The sequence below is a fragment of the Vespula pensylvanica genome, chromosome 17 (genome assembly GCF_014466175.1).
Source record: "Vespula pensylvanica isolate Volc-1 chromosome 17, ASM1446617v1, whole genome shotgun sequence".
NCBI classification, from domain to species: domain Eukaryota; kingdom Metazoa; phylum Arthropoda; class Insecta; order Hymenoptera; family Vespidae; genus Vespula; species Vespula pensylvanica.
Window position 1 is genome coordinate 1,229,197 of NC_057701.1, and position 13,945 is coordinate 1,243,141.

Sequence of the window (13,945 nt, forward strand, 5' to 3'; positions counted from 1 at the left end):
AGACAGACAGAGAGAGAGAGAGAGAGAGAGAGAGAGAGAAAGGAGACGTCTCGCGTTTTGCATTTTACAGGTGAAACGTGCTCGAGATGTCGATCAGCGAGAAAGGAATATACTTTGAGAGGAGGATGAGGAGGACTCAAGGAATCGTCGCACGTACATGGCGAAAGGAGATGAAACGGTAACGAGTACGGTCCACGGTAACTAAATATTCGCACAAGAGCTTGCAAAGGTCGTGGAAGAGAGAGAGAGAGAGAGAGAGAGAGAGAGAGAAGTGAATGGGATGGTGTATGGAGCTCGGTACCACCATCACGCAATTTACTCTACGAGCCTAACGAGAATCATCGAATCTTCGAGAGGCCTCTTACTACGCGTTCTGAAAATCGCACTTTACGCGACATTTGCCACGAAGGACTCTTACGTAGGACCCTCGTTCTTCTTCTTCTTCTCTTCCTCCCCTTCCTTCCCCTCCTTTTTCTTCTCTTCTTTGCGATCGCAGAGTTTGATCCTTGAATGCGAATGAGTGCCGCCGAGTCCTTTCATTTTTATTTCTTTTTTCTTTTCTTTTAACTTTTTTCTTCCCTTTCCCCTTTCCCTTTTCTTTTTCATCTTTCCTTCTATCTCTTTCTCCTTTTTAGCCTTTCTCCACTTTATTATTATTCCAACATCTCGTGAACGTAATATCATTGATGATGTAATTTATTAGATACGAAGTATCCCTTAATCGAGTTTCTACTAATGTCATTAGAACGCGTAAAGCGAAATGATAAGGATAAGGGTAATAACATTTGCAATGGGGATATAATCGATTTCGATCGTGATCCCGTCGTGTCGGACTTATTTGAAACGTTACGTTGTATATTGAAAAGCGAGTCTATCGTTCCAGAAATGTTCGTTCGTCTTCGTCGAAACTAAGGTGGAAAGAAAAGATCTGCGGAGAATGCATATGGAAACATAGAGAGAGGGAGAAAGAGAGAGAGAGAAAGAAATAAAAAAAGATAGATATATGGAAGGGAGATAGAGATAGAATGATAGAGATAGAGTCAGTGAGACACGATGCACATGCGGAACGAGATGCGGTTGAATGAAACAACGAGACGATGTGCCGAGGATTGAGAAGATGAGAAGGTGGAAGAGGAGGAGGAGGAGGAGGAGATGGAGGTGGAGGTGAAAGAGGAGAAGGTGGAGGGTTGGATGGATCGTTTCTACGTCGCGAAAGCGAGCGCAGCAACCGCGTAAGCGCGAAGATGAAGAAGCAATTATTCTAATGGAGGCTTAGGGAGGATTGTGGCCGAGACAAGTGAGGTAATCCATGAATAATACCTGTACCTTTCTACCTACTCTCTCCTTCTCTCTCCCTCCCTCTCTCCCTCTCTCTCTCTATCTACCTATCTATCTCTCTCTTACTCTTTCTTATGGAAGACCTATACCTTCCTACACCTCAGCGTGTGTTGTCCCTCCTGCTTGCTAATATTATGCTAAACTCCTTTAATCCTTAAATGCCACCTCGAAGCCCGATGTGGGTACAGTTTGAATATCTTGAATAACACGACCGAATTGTCCTTCCTCACCCTTCCTTTCCTCTCTCTCTCTCTCTCTCTCTCTCTCTCTCTCTCTCTTTCTCTTTCTCTCTCTTTTATAACTAAGGCTAGTTCCTTCAGTTCGTCTCATATATCTTCTCTGTTCCTTCTCCCAAACTCAAACGCCTTTCGATCCATTCCAATCTACTTGATCTTGATTTCTTCCGACTACTGGACTTCGAAAATTTTATTAATTTCCAAGCTTTTCCATTCGAAGAATTATTTTTTTTCTCTCAAATTAATCGTAATCGATGATTAATAGCACTAGTTCCTATTAGTAACATTTTGATTCTTCTCTCTTTCCTTCTTTTTCTTTTTAGATAAAATAGTCGCTCAGACTTTACCTTCCAGTTCTATCATCTTGATGATCTTTACGCATTAACATTATATCCTTTTGTCGGAGTGTCATTTTTTGAAAACTCATATCGGAGTTTCTTTCAATAATAATCGGAAGTAATCTAGACAAGTGAAGGTTGGTTTTTTTTCTTCTAGATTTTTTGTTTTTCTATAAGAAAAGAGAAAGAACATTGAAATAGAAAAGAGAGAAGAAAAGAAAAGAAAAGAAAAGAAAAGAAAAGAAAAGAAAAGAAAAGCCGATAGCGAGAGTATTATATTTCGGTGAAGGTAGATAAAGCTTCCCGTTTGAGTGATACGATAGACGACATAGGTAGAAATATATATATATATATATATATATATGTAAAGAGAGAGAGAGAGAGAAAGAGAGATAGAGAAGGAGCCGCAGGGTGCATCGTAGCGGAACTCGTGCAAGACCGCACGAAGCGGCTGACGATGCACTTAGGGATATTAGTAAAGCCTATAGAACGCAAAACCGCTGTGCGTCCACGTTCTCCACCTCCACTTTCGACTTCTCAAACGTTTCGTTTGATTGTAAGTCGACGTACCATTAAAAAAAAGAAGGGAAAACAAAGAAAAAAAAAATCCTAGAAAAAAGAAAGGAAGAAGAGAGAAAAGAAGAGCACAAGAGAAGAAAAGAAGAGAAAAATGAAAAAAGATGACGTAGCATTGGCTACGTTAAATTCTATAAATATTTGTTTTATTAATAATATCTGTTATACGTCATATATACGTGTACGAATATATGTACACATATACATACAAAATATATATCCTATGTATATATATGGTAGATATTAATGTCTGTTATCTAATGTCAACAACAAAGGATCGAGATTAGATATATATTTATAATACAGATATGTATGTATTAATGTATTAATATAATCCGTATTATATAGTAATATCTTTGATGTACAGTGAACCGGTAGGTTACTCTTAGACCCATGGCGGCTCCTCATTACGTAGATTAAATTCTAGAGATGGTCTAGTCATAGACCGGGCAGCAACGTTGGACGTCCCAACGCTAATTACATTTGATACACGATCGTGCTGTAAAGTTTCACCCTGGCGTTGGATCCCGAAGCGTGTAATTATGAGCTCAGGATTTTCCACGCTATTAGAATAATCAATGGTTCGTGTGTATGTACATGCGCTTTTGTCGGGTTAAAACGTTTTAAAGATGAAACCATTGTGTTCGTCGACAAATACATACATACATACATACATACATACATACATACATACATACATATATATATATATATATATATATATATATAAATCGTTCGAAACGATTTATTTTTATTTAATATCACTTTTTAGATTAACGATTATCTCAATTATTCGTCCACGTTTATGTGAGAAAGGAAAAAATTGTTTTCCTTCTTTCTTTCTTTTTTTTTCGTTTCTTTTTCCTTTCTTTTTTTCTTTTTTTATTGCGTCAGTTACGAGAAAAAAAAATAAAAATAGAAAGCAGAAAGAGTTTGATTGTTAAGTCTGAAAACTTGTTAGTTAGAGAGTTAACACAACGAAACACAAGCCTTTTATATTCGAAGCGATGAAGGAAACCGAGCCACTTCGAGCTCGAGGTCCAGTACCTGTTGCTACCGTGGACAGTAAGTACCTATAGAGAGTTACCGAATGAGGTTTAAAGCGACGGACTGTCTTTTAATGAAACTATTTTTACTAAAAAGAAAAAAAAAGAATAAAGAAATAGAAAAAAAGAACTAGACGAGGAAGATAAAAAGAGAGAGAGAGAGAGAGAGAGAGATGTATTAAGAATCGTTAAGCTAATGCGCTATTTCTTTCGTGAAATCTCATTTGTCGACTCTCCGAATGTCTCTTTAAAATAATTTACAATCTTTTCTTCTTTCTTTTCTCTTGTCACTTTTCCGTTTCTTCCTCTTCTTCTTTTTCCTCGTCAAATATTTCAACGTTAACATTTTCTCATAAGAGAAATGATTATCACTGGCAAGTTTCGAAAATGTTGCTTCACAATTTCGAATATATCTATATCTTCGACTTCTCCAGAAATTATATGAATTTCTTTCAAGTATGATCAAGTCACATTCGGAATTCGTAATATAGTAGGAGACTTTCGAGCATCTAGACGAAGGAAGGGTCTCTCTTTGCGTTTTCGATCTTTAATAACGAGTTAGTTCGCGATTGGATACTTCGATACTTTTTCTCTCAATTCCCTTATCGAGATAACTTGAGAAACTTTTTCTTTACGATGGGCTAGTGATGGAGAAGTCGAAGAGAGAGAGAGACAGAGAGAGAGAGAGAGAGCGAGCGAAAGAAATCATAGCTAAGTATATAGACTCTCTAGAAAATGCCAATAACTCGCTATTATTTATATTAAACTTTTACAAAAACTTCCGTTTATTGCATCCCAAGTCTTCGAGATCCATACTAAGGATCTTAAAACTTGAATCCTCTTTTGGCGACTTGCTTGTTTTCCACATCTTTTGCGAAGAAATATGTAGATATCTAATAGAACAAATTTTATTTTAATGTGAACGTATCAAATATAGAAAAAGAAAGGAAAAAGAATCGTAACGATGCATTAAATTAATAAAAACGTTTATATAATGTATATTATAAAAAAAAAAAAAAAATTTTATTATCTTTAATCAAATTATATACATTATAAAGAAACGAATCGAAGATCTCGAATTTGTTTGTTTGTTTCTCTTTTTGCTTTTTGTTTTTTTTCAACCATCGACATGAAATTAACGAACGACTTATTGAAAACGACTTGAAAAGGTAATTTAACTATTAATAAGATCTTCTTAGTTTTGTAATAAAAGAATCGGCTCTTCTCCTTTTTTTCCTTTCCTTTTCTTTTTAAATTTAATTACAAAATTACACGAAGGTAAGAACGATACCAATTAGAGGGGAACGTTGTAGTTAACGACAAGCTAAAGAGAGAAAGAAAGAAAGAAAAAAAGAAAGAAAGAAAGAAAGAAAGAGAGAGAGAGAAAGGAAGAAAGGAATGAAAGAAGGAAAGAAAAAAATAAATAAATAAAGAAAGAAAGAAAGAAAGAAAGAAATAGATTTCTCTACGAATCGAAATCTCTACGAAAGAAAAGTGGAAATACTTGGAAGAGAGAAAATGATTTACGAGAAAGATGGAAAATAAAATAACAGGAAAACGAAAAAGGAAAGAAAACAAACAAAAAAGGGAAGAAGAAAAAAGGAAAAAGAAAAGAAAAGAAATAACAAACTAAGAAACGTGATTGCATCGGTACGAAGACTCCACAATGAGTTTTACCCAATGGTATCCGCGCCCTCGTTACCGGAAATACGAAACGTTATTTCCTTTTATTGCATCGTAGAAGGTTTCGTACGTCTGTTCGTTGGTCCGTTCATTCGTTCGTTCGTTCGTTCGTTCGTTCGTTCGTTCGTTCGTTCGTTTATCAATTAATATTCCTCGCGAAAATTCGTGCTTTTGTAGGAGAAGTCCAACGATATAGGGTAGCAAGCCACTCTTGAAATTCCATGAGCGTTCGTCGGTAGATTAATATTGACGGTTCCGTTGGAGATTGGAGAGAAGGAGGATACGGAAAGAGAGAGAGAGAGAGAGAGAGAGAGAGAGAGAGAGAGAGAGAGAGAGAGAGAGAGAGAGAGAGAGAAGAGAGATGTATGTGAGAGGAGGAGACGTGGAAAATTTCATTTTCGTATCTTGAAACAGGTATCGACAGCAATCATAATCGAACTTGACCATTTTCCTGAAAGAAAATGAGATATATTTATAATAATAATAATAGTAATAATAATAATAATAAAATAAAATATAAAAAAATAATAATCGATAGAGAGAAAACTTAATTTAAGTATTTTAAAATGATTTTTACTCGATTGATTTTTTATTCCTATATATTATTACAGTTTTATATATATATACATACACACACATACACACACACACACACACACATATATATATTGTATGTATGTATATGTATATATGTATATAACTATATAAATAAATATAAAGATATTATATAACCGAGGAAGGAAAGAAGCTCGGTGGTGCAAATTGGAAGCTGCAAATATGCATTGTGCCGACCGTTTGTCATGCAAATGCGCTTTGCGGCTCGCGCGGGAACGGAATGGTGATTCGAAAGAAAGAGAAAGAGAAGTAGGAAAAGAGGGAGGAAGAAGAACAGGAAGAAGAAGAAAAAGAGAAAGAAGAAGATGGAATATGGGAATGGAGAAAAGAAGAGAGAGAGAGAGAGAAAGAGGTAAGAGATGCGAAACCGAGGTCTTCTAATTTATCTGGAATGCGAGTAGACGTCCTGCGAAAGTCAGCTGGTGGCTGGGGCAAGAGTAAGAGCAATATCCATTAGCGAGTGGTGGATGACTAGATGCCTGCTACTGTCTCGACGAGATAGAAGAAGAAAAAGAAGAGAAGAGAAGAGAAGAGAAGAGAAGAGAAGAAAGATAGAACCTCAGAGCGAGTCGTTTCTGTGTTCCTGTCCTTCTCTATTTAGCACCAAAAAACACACACAAATACATCTATATATATATGTATACAGATTGGGCCAAAGATTCGTAATGTCAGAAAAAAGAAGAAAATTGGCTTAAAGCTAAAAGAGTTAGAGTAATTGATTTTGAAAATAAACTTTTAACCAACACAATGTAAATCTGATCCTTCTCTCTCTCTCTCTCTCTCTCTCTCTCTCTCTCTCTCTCTCTCTTTATCTTAATTAATCGTTAACACGATTTGATGGTCTCGGTAACTCTCTAATTATCTGTCGATAAGATCGAACAATCGGTTAAATCGCAACTCTTTCTTTTTCTTTCTCTTATTTTTTTTCCCGTGGTAATTTTCTTCGACGATCATTGAACTAATCGATGACACCAAAGAAGCAGTGTGAAATGATTAATGGTGCTCTTCTCACTTATGTATTACTTTGTTATCTCATCGAGGGTTTCCTCAACATCCAAGGGAAGCAAAGAATTTATATATATATATATATATATATATATATATATATAGTATTTGAACCATTGTTGTTCTCTCTTAATGGATAGAATTTTATCCATGTATGTACGTATGTATGTATTAAATATATTTAATGGGATCGGTATTATATCCTAGATCGTTCGTCATCCTGTTTTTAGGTGACATTTCTCTCACATTGTTTCGAGTTTCTATCTCTATCCATTTATTCTAACACTATATCTATTCTTTATAGATTATTTATTTATTACATTATTTTGTTAATGCTATTATCTTGCAGAAATATAACGTACGTTATATCATTGATAATTTCGACGATTAATAAAATAAGAAAAAATATTGATATTAAATAAATAATAGAAATATATTATTTTCTATTCTTTCTGTTACATCTTTTCTATGGAATCAAACATTACCAAACGATATTACTAAACGTTGAAAATAAAAGTAAGAGACCGTAAGAGAAAATTTGATGGGGTCGATGAGAGAAAAAACGTCGTAACAAAAGAAATAAAAAAAGAAAAGAAAAGAAAAGAAAAGAAATCCGACCAAAAAGTGTACGCATTCTATGGCGTGATTTTTTTTTCTTTCTCCTTTCCTTCATTTTTTTTTCTTTCTTTTCTCTTTTCCTTTTCCATAGTAAACGATGCTCCCGAAAAAAGTGAATGTGAGAGGCTGCTTTCAGGATCGGTGTGGACGATAACGTTTCTCGATATCGCGATATCCATCCCCTTTCTCTCACTTATCCATCGACTTACACTCGAGTGTCGAGAGCGAGTTTTTAGCCCCGAACCAACCGATGAAAGTGCAAGCCTTTCTCTCTTTTGCTTTTTTCTATTCTATCGAAGGGTCGAAGGGCCGAGATGGGTATAAGGGAAGTCATGCTAAGAATGGACGACGCATTTTTTCCTTCTTCTTCTTCTTTTTCGAAAATTTACATAAGTAACGTGTGAGGATTGAGGGGTTGATACTTTCAACGATGTATATATATATATATATATATATATATATATATATATGTATGTATGTATATAATTTTTGGAAGAGCTTAAATTCGAAACACGATAGTCACTCTAGAGAGAGAGAGAGAGAAAGGGAAATAAAAAAAAAAGAAAATGTTTTATTTTTGTTAACTCTTTTTCATTATCCAAATCGAGATCGAAAAGATATAAATGTGATTTTGTCTATCAAAAGTTTATCTCCCGACTGAAAATGTGATAATCATTTCGATTATTTTCGACATATCGATTTGTAACTTAAAACCGGATTAAATGATAGAGGCAAAACAAAAAAAGAAAGATAAAATGGGATAAAAGAAGAGAAACAAAAATAGAAAAAAAGACAAGGCAAAAATAAAACGAACGAGAAATAATACGTTATTATCTAAAGTGACGGGCTGACGTTCTTGATAAATGTCATTATGTAAATATTGTTACAGAAATCCGAAAGGTTCGATTATATCCAATAATACGGCGATTAAATTAAATCTCTCTCTCTTTTTTTTGTATTTTACTTTCTTTTTTGTTTTCTTGTTTCTTTTTTCCTTTTTTTTTTTCTTCATCTTCCTATTTTCTTTTTTTTTTTTTTATTTCATTTTATTTTATTTTCTTTCTCTCCCTTGGGAGGGTATCCCCAGCGTGAAAATTCTCTCGTCGATTTGCATTTGGAAAGAGAGAAAGGTGTAGAAAAAGACAGAGAGAGAGAAAGAGAGAGAGAGAGAGAGAGAGAGAGAGAGAGAGAGAGAGAGAGAGAGAAAGAAAGAGAAAGGGATAATAGACAGAGATGGAAAGCATCGATTCGCTTGATAATGTAAACTCGAAGGTACGCGACTTTTTGTCCCGGATTACCGTAGAGCCTTCTCCTCTCCTAGTCCGTCGATTCAGCCTCTCGACGCTTGGAAAAAGGGTTGGAAAACTCTCTGGTCAAAATTGGGAGTGGGTTGGGAATTCGTTGGGGGAGAATACGAACGAATAGCTCGGCTAGGGCACAACACGAAAGGGGCGGTAAACTCTGCCTGAAGAGACAGTTACGCTACTAATATGCAAATCTTATCATCCGATTTATTCGGCAGCCCTACCCTTTCCTATAACTATCTCTCTCTCTCTCTCTCTTGGTCTCTCTGTCTCTTTCTATCTATTTTACATATACACACACGCGGCTCATATTAACAATTAGTTCTTCCTTTTCCTTTTTCTTTTTTCTTTTTGCTTTTCTTATTTATTTTCTATTTTCAATCCTATCACGTATGTATTTTTCGCGTTCGAGTTTGATCGGCTTTCTAATCATTTCCTTTTCTTTTTTTTTTTCTTCTTTGTTCTTCTTTTTCTAGATCGATTTATTAAGGACGAATTGTATTTGTGATTTATTTTGTTGGTTCTATTTTTCTTTGCAATCTAAAAAAGAGATAAAGAATGAATCATACATGAGCGCGAAAATACGTGGTATTAGTTTATACGAGCATCGAGATCAGTACAAGCATAGATCATTTTTATTAGAGGAATCAGCCGTTTTTAACAGGGATACGAAAGTCCGACCGTTTGTAAAATGCAAAAGGACATACATACGAGTATGATTTTAATGAGTAAAATCTACAAAGAATTCTTTTTAGAGAAGAAACGACGCGTCATTCGAATCGAATCGAAACGAACCAAAAAGAAAAATATATATATATATATACATACGTTAATAAAATACACAAGTATATAAATCGTTTATAAATCTTTCGTTTAATAACGAGAAGAAACATATCGTTGAAGTATTTCACGAAATAGCGTGTTCTGTTCGATAAGAGTTCGAAGAGGATTTGGAATGAGGAAAGTGGAAGTGATTTTGTTCTTGGAGGACCGTGAAGATCCAGGAGACATTGATATCACAAGGAAAGGAAAAGAGAGAAAGAGAGAAAGAGAAAGAGAGAGAGAGAGAGAGAGAGAAAAAGTAGGAGAAAAGGAAGAAAGAGGCAGACTAAGACAGAATCGTCCCGCAGAGACGTTAGCGCTTGGTGTTCACCCTCAAGTTCCCTTCGCAAGAGGGAGGACTGATGGGAAAGAAAGGAGAATGAAAGATAGGATAAGCGTTGCCTTTTTCTTTCTCTGGAGGGTTCCAAAGGACCAGTCCACATTTCATGCGAATGCGTTTGCCGATGAGACGACGTTAAATTTCGCCGGAGGTAGCGAAACGATCTTCTACGATTGCACTTTTCTTTTTTTCTTCTTCTTTGATCAAAAAGTATAAAAAAAAAAGAGAGAGTAGAAAGAGGAAAGAAAAATTGTTACCTACTTGTATGATAATAATAATAATAATAATAATAATAATAATAATAATAATAATAATAATAATAATAATATAAAAGAAGGAAATATATTCCTAGCGATGCAATTTTTCTTTCTTTCTTTTTTCCTCTTTTCCCTCTTCTTTTAATTATCGCCGACTCTTTACAAAAACACGATTACGACGATCATAGGAAAAAAGGATGATATTTTTAACTTTCGAATGAAAAGTTAAGTGGTTATTTTGAAGGAAAGATCAATAAGAAAAAAAAAAGAAAAAAGAAAAAAAAGAAAAAGAAAGGAAATCGACAATAGCTATTCGAATGAACGTATAGGTCATTCCGATTTCTTTTTTTCTTTCCTTTTTTCTTTTTTATTTTTGTTTGTTTTTCTTTTTTTTTTTTTCTTTTTTTGCAAACGTCAGATAAAATCGTCGGGACGACGGGGATAAGTTCGTAAGTGTATAGATGGCTAGAGAAGATGGTGGAGAAGTAAGAGAGCTAAGAGGTGGATGGTGGATTGTGGGTGGTGGTAGTAGTGGTAGCGATAGTAGTGGTGGTGGTGGTGGTGGTAGTAGTAGTGGTAGTGAGGGGAGAGGTAGTACTAGCGGCAGGAGCAAGTCCCGGTATTCTGGAGAATTAGACCATGTAAGGAATGGTTGATGGGCGTCTCGGTAACCGGCGAACTAGCTAGTTTTATGGGACGATGGTTTTACGAGCGCATCTGGCTCATACACCATCCCCCGTTGCTGTTCGCTTAGTGCTAAGTTCGTGTAAGAGTAAGTGAGAAAGAGGTGTGCAGATATATAACTATATCTGTATATATATATATATATATATATATATATATATATATATATATACGCATACGAGATAAAGAGAGAGAGAGAGAGAGAGAGAGAGAGAGAGAGAGAGAGAGGGTGAGAAAGTTAGAGAACGAGAGAGAAGATAGTACACATACACGTAGCACTTTTACCTGGATCGAACGATCTTCGACGAATCCAAGAACGTTGGACTCAGGTCATGCTTCGAAAGACGAGCGATTTCTTCGACTTAGGCTTTGCGAGCGTTACGAGCTTTTTCTCTACAATCACCCTGAAAGCACCCTATATATATATATGTGTGTGTGTGTGTATATATAGAGGGTGATCCAAAAGATCCTTGATATTTAACATTACTTGTCTAATTAGTTTAATCCGTAAAAAGAAATATCGTTTTAATATAACAGATAAAACAGGTGTAATCGGTTTGTTTTTTAAATAATTTAGGAACGTTCGATCGAGCCTAGAAAATTTTCACTCAACCTAATATAGATCTACTACTAGGTTTCTTATATATCTACAGGATGTTACAAAAGGATTTTAATTTAATAATGAGAAGGTTCCTTTCTCTTAATAATTTATATTCTCCGACACCTTTCTGTCCCCTACATCCCCTTTTGCAAAATTCACTTTCGTTGGAGTCCAATGTTATACTTCACCCTTCGATCCTACCAGCAAATGTTAAGGGACGAAGAGTCGTCGTGAATAGTGTGACGTTACAACCAAGAGAATCCTTCCTAATGAATGAGAAGACACGAAACCCTCTATCTCTCTCTCTCTCTCTTTCTCATGGTTTTTTTATTTCATCAATTTTCCCCACGTCTTTCTAGTAGTTGGATAATGAAAGGGTGTATACGTCCATGTGTTTGATGCGTAGATGTCAGAAGGAAATGAAATATTTAACGATTCATTTCAATTCATGATATATATAATCGATGACGTAATTAGTTATTAATCAATCAACCGGGGAAATCAAGCACGGTGTTGTGCATGGAATCAATCAAAATTGTGAAATGCGAGTTGATAGAGAGAGAGAGACAGAGAGAGAGAGAGGTAGAGAGAGAAGCGAAAGACAGAGAAAATAAAAAAGAAATCATCGGATTTTGTTGTAAATTAATATTTGTCACTAAAAGGTCTCTCTCATTCCTTCTCTCTCTCTCTCTCTCTCTCTCTCTCTTGATTAAATCATGCTTCCACCAGTTGTAATGCGCGTACACCAATTTACGTTAAACGACACTTTGACGAGAGATAAAGTAGCGCTGAAAATTGCAAACGAAACTTCGATGATCGAATCGATATCAATAACTATCAATAATTATTACCATAAATAATATATATCTCTAAAGACTGATGTTGACTCGTGTATATGAACGATTAAAAAAAGGAAAGTAAAACGATCTGGCTGTCTAAAAAAAAAAAGAAGAAAAAAAAGAAGAAACAAGAAAAGAGAGAAAGAAAGGAAAAGAAAGAACAAAATTTAAGAAACGCGAGTTTAAAGACTCACGATAGGAAGGAAGGAAGGAAGGAAGGAAGGAAGGAAGGAAACTCTCTCTCTCTCTCTCTCTCTCTCTCTCTCTCTCTCTCTCTCTCTCTCTCTCTCTCCTTTTCGTTTTCGATAGCAACGAGAGTATGGATATCGATTGACAAGGCGAGGCAGTTGCAGAAACTGGAAGGACATAAAGGAGATTGGACGAGGGCGGACGATACTTGCGTAAACCCCGTAGGTACCCATATTCACCCCATTGCCGGAGAACGTTCTCTCTAACACGAGTTTCCTTCGCTCGTTTCACAAGGATTTTTTTTCTCTCTCTCTCTCTTTTTCTCCCTCCCTCTCTCTCTCTCTCTCTCTTTCTCTCTCTCTCTCTCTCTCTATCTCTGTCCCTATCTCTGTCTATCTTCATCCCTATCTCTATCCCTGTCTGTCACGTAGTCCGTCGTAGAAGCACACACGCTTAAAGAATATTATTAGATACGTTCTATATAGTCTTCGACTATACTTCGAATCGATTCGAAATGAGAAGAAAGTCAAGTTTTCACTTTCTAACTCGTTCTCATCGATACTACGACAAGATATTAGATACCCTGCCAATTTTCTTTCCTTTTCTGTTTTCTTAACCATCTACTGTGCGACCTCTCGAACAAAAAAAAAATAATGTTACGTTTAGTTAGGTAAACAGGAAGATACACGGAAAGAGTTGATAAACGCAGAGGATGATATGGAAATAGTTTTTTCAAACGATCGTTTAAATACTCGTTAATTAATGACGATATCCTCCTCAGTTTCCTCGATTGCGCGAAAGCGATTTAAACGACTTTGATATCGCGTTACACCTCGAATATTTAATGATATCGCCGTTAATTACAATCTCTCTATCTATCTATCCTTCTCTTTCTCTCTCTCTCTCTCTCTCGATCCTAATCGACATCGTACAATTTCCGCGCATCGCCGAGCTAATTAGCCTCTCCCGATGAGTTCGCCTGCTGTTGCTCCTATCGCCGCCGCTGCTGCTGCTGCTGCTGCGTTATTTCTCTGTGCAACGATATCGTTTCTTCTATTTCTTCTTTTTTTTCCTTTCGTTAATTTTTATTTCCATTTTTGTTTCTCGTTTTTCGGAAAAGTCATTTTTCCTTTCCGACGTAAACGCGATATCCGATAATTCGGGATAATATCATTGATATAAAGTCGTGCAACGAATAATAAGGTTTGTTGAGATATTAAAAAGAAAAGAGAGAAAAAAAGAAAAAAGAACAGAGAGAGAGAGAGACGAAGAGAAAATTTAATTTACAATTTAGAGTGAAATAAAAGGATGGATATTAAAAGAAGAAAATAAATCGAATTGATTTGCGGATAAAAAAGAAACAAAACTAAAAACGGACGATTCCGATGACGCGGAAGACACGCGTAACATAGATTTGGCTCGTGCCCGAGAGAAACACGTCGAGTTGTCTGACG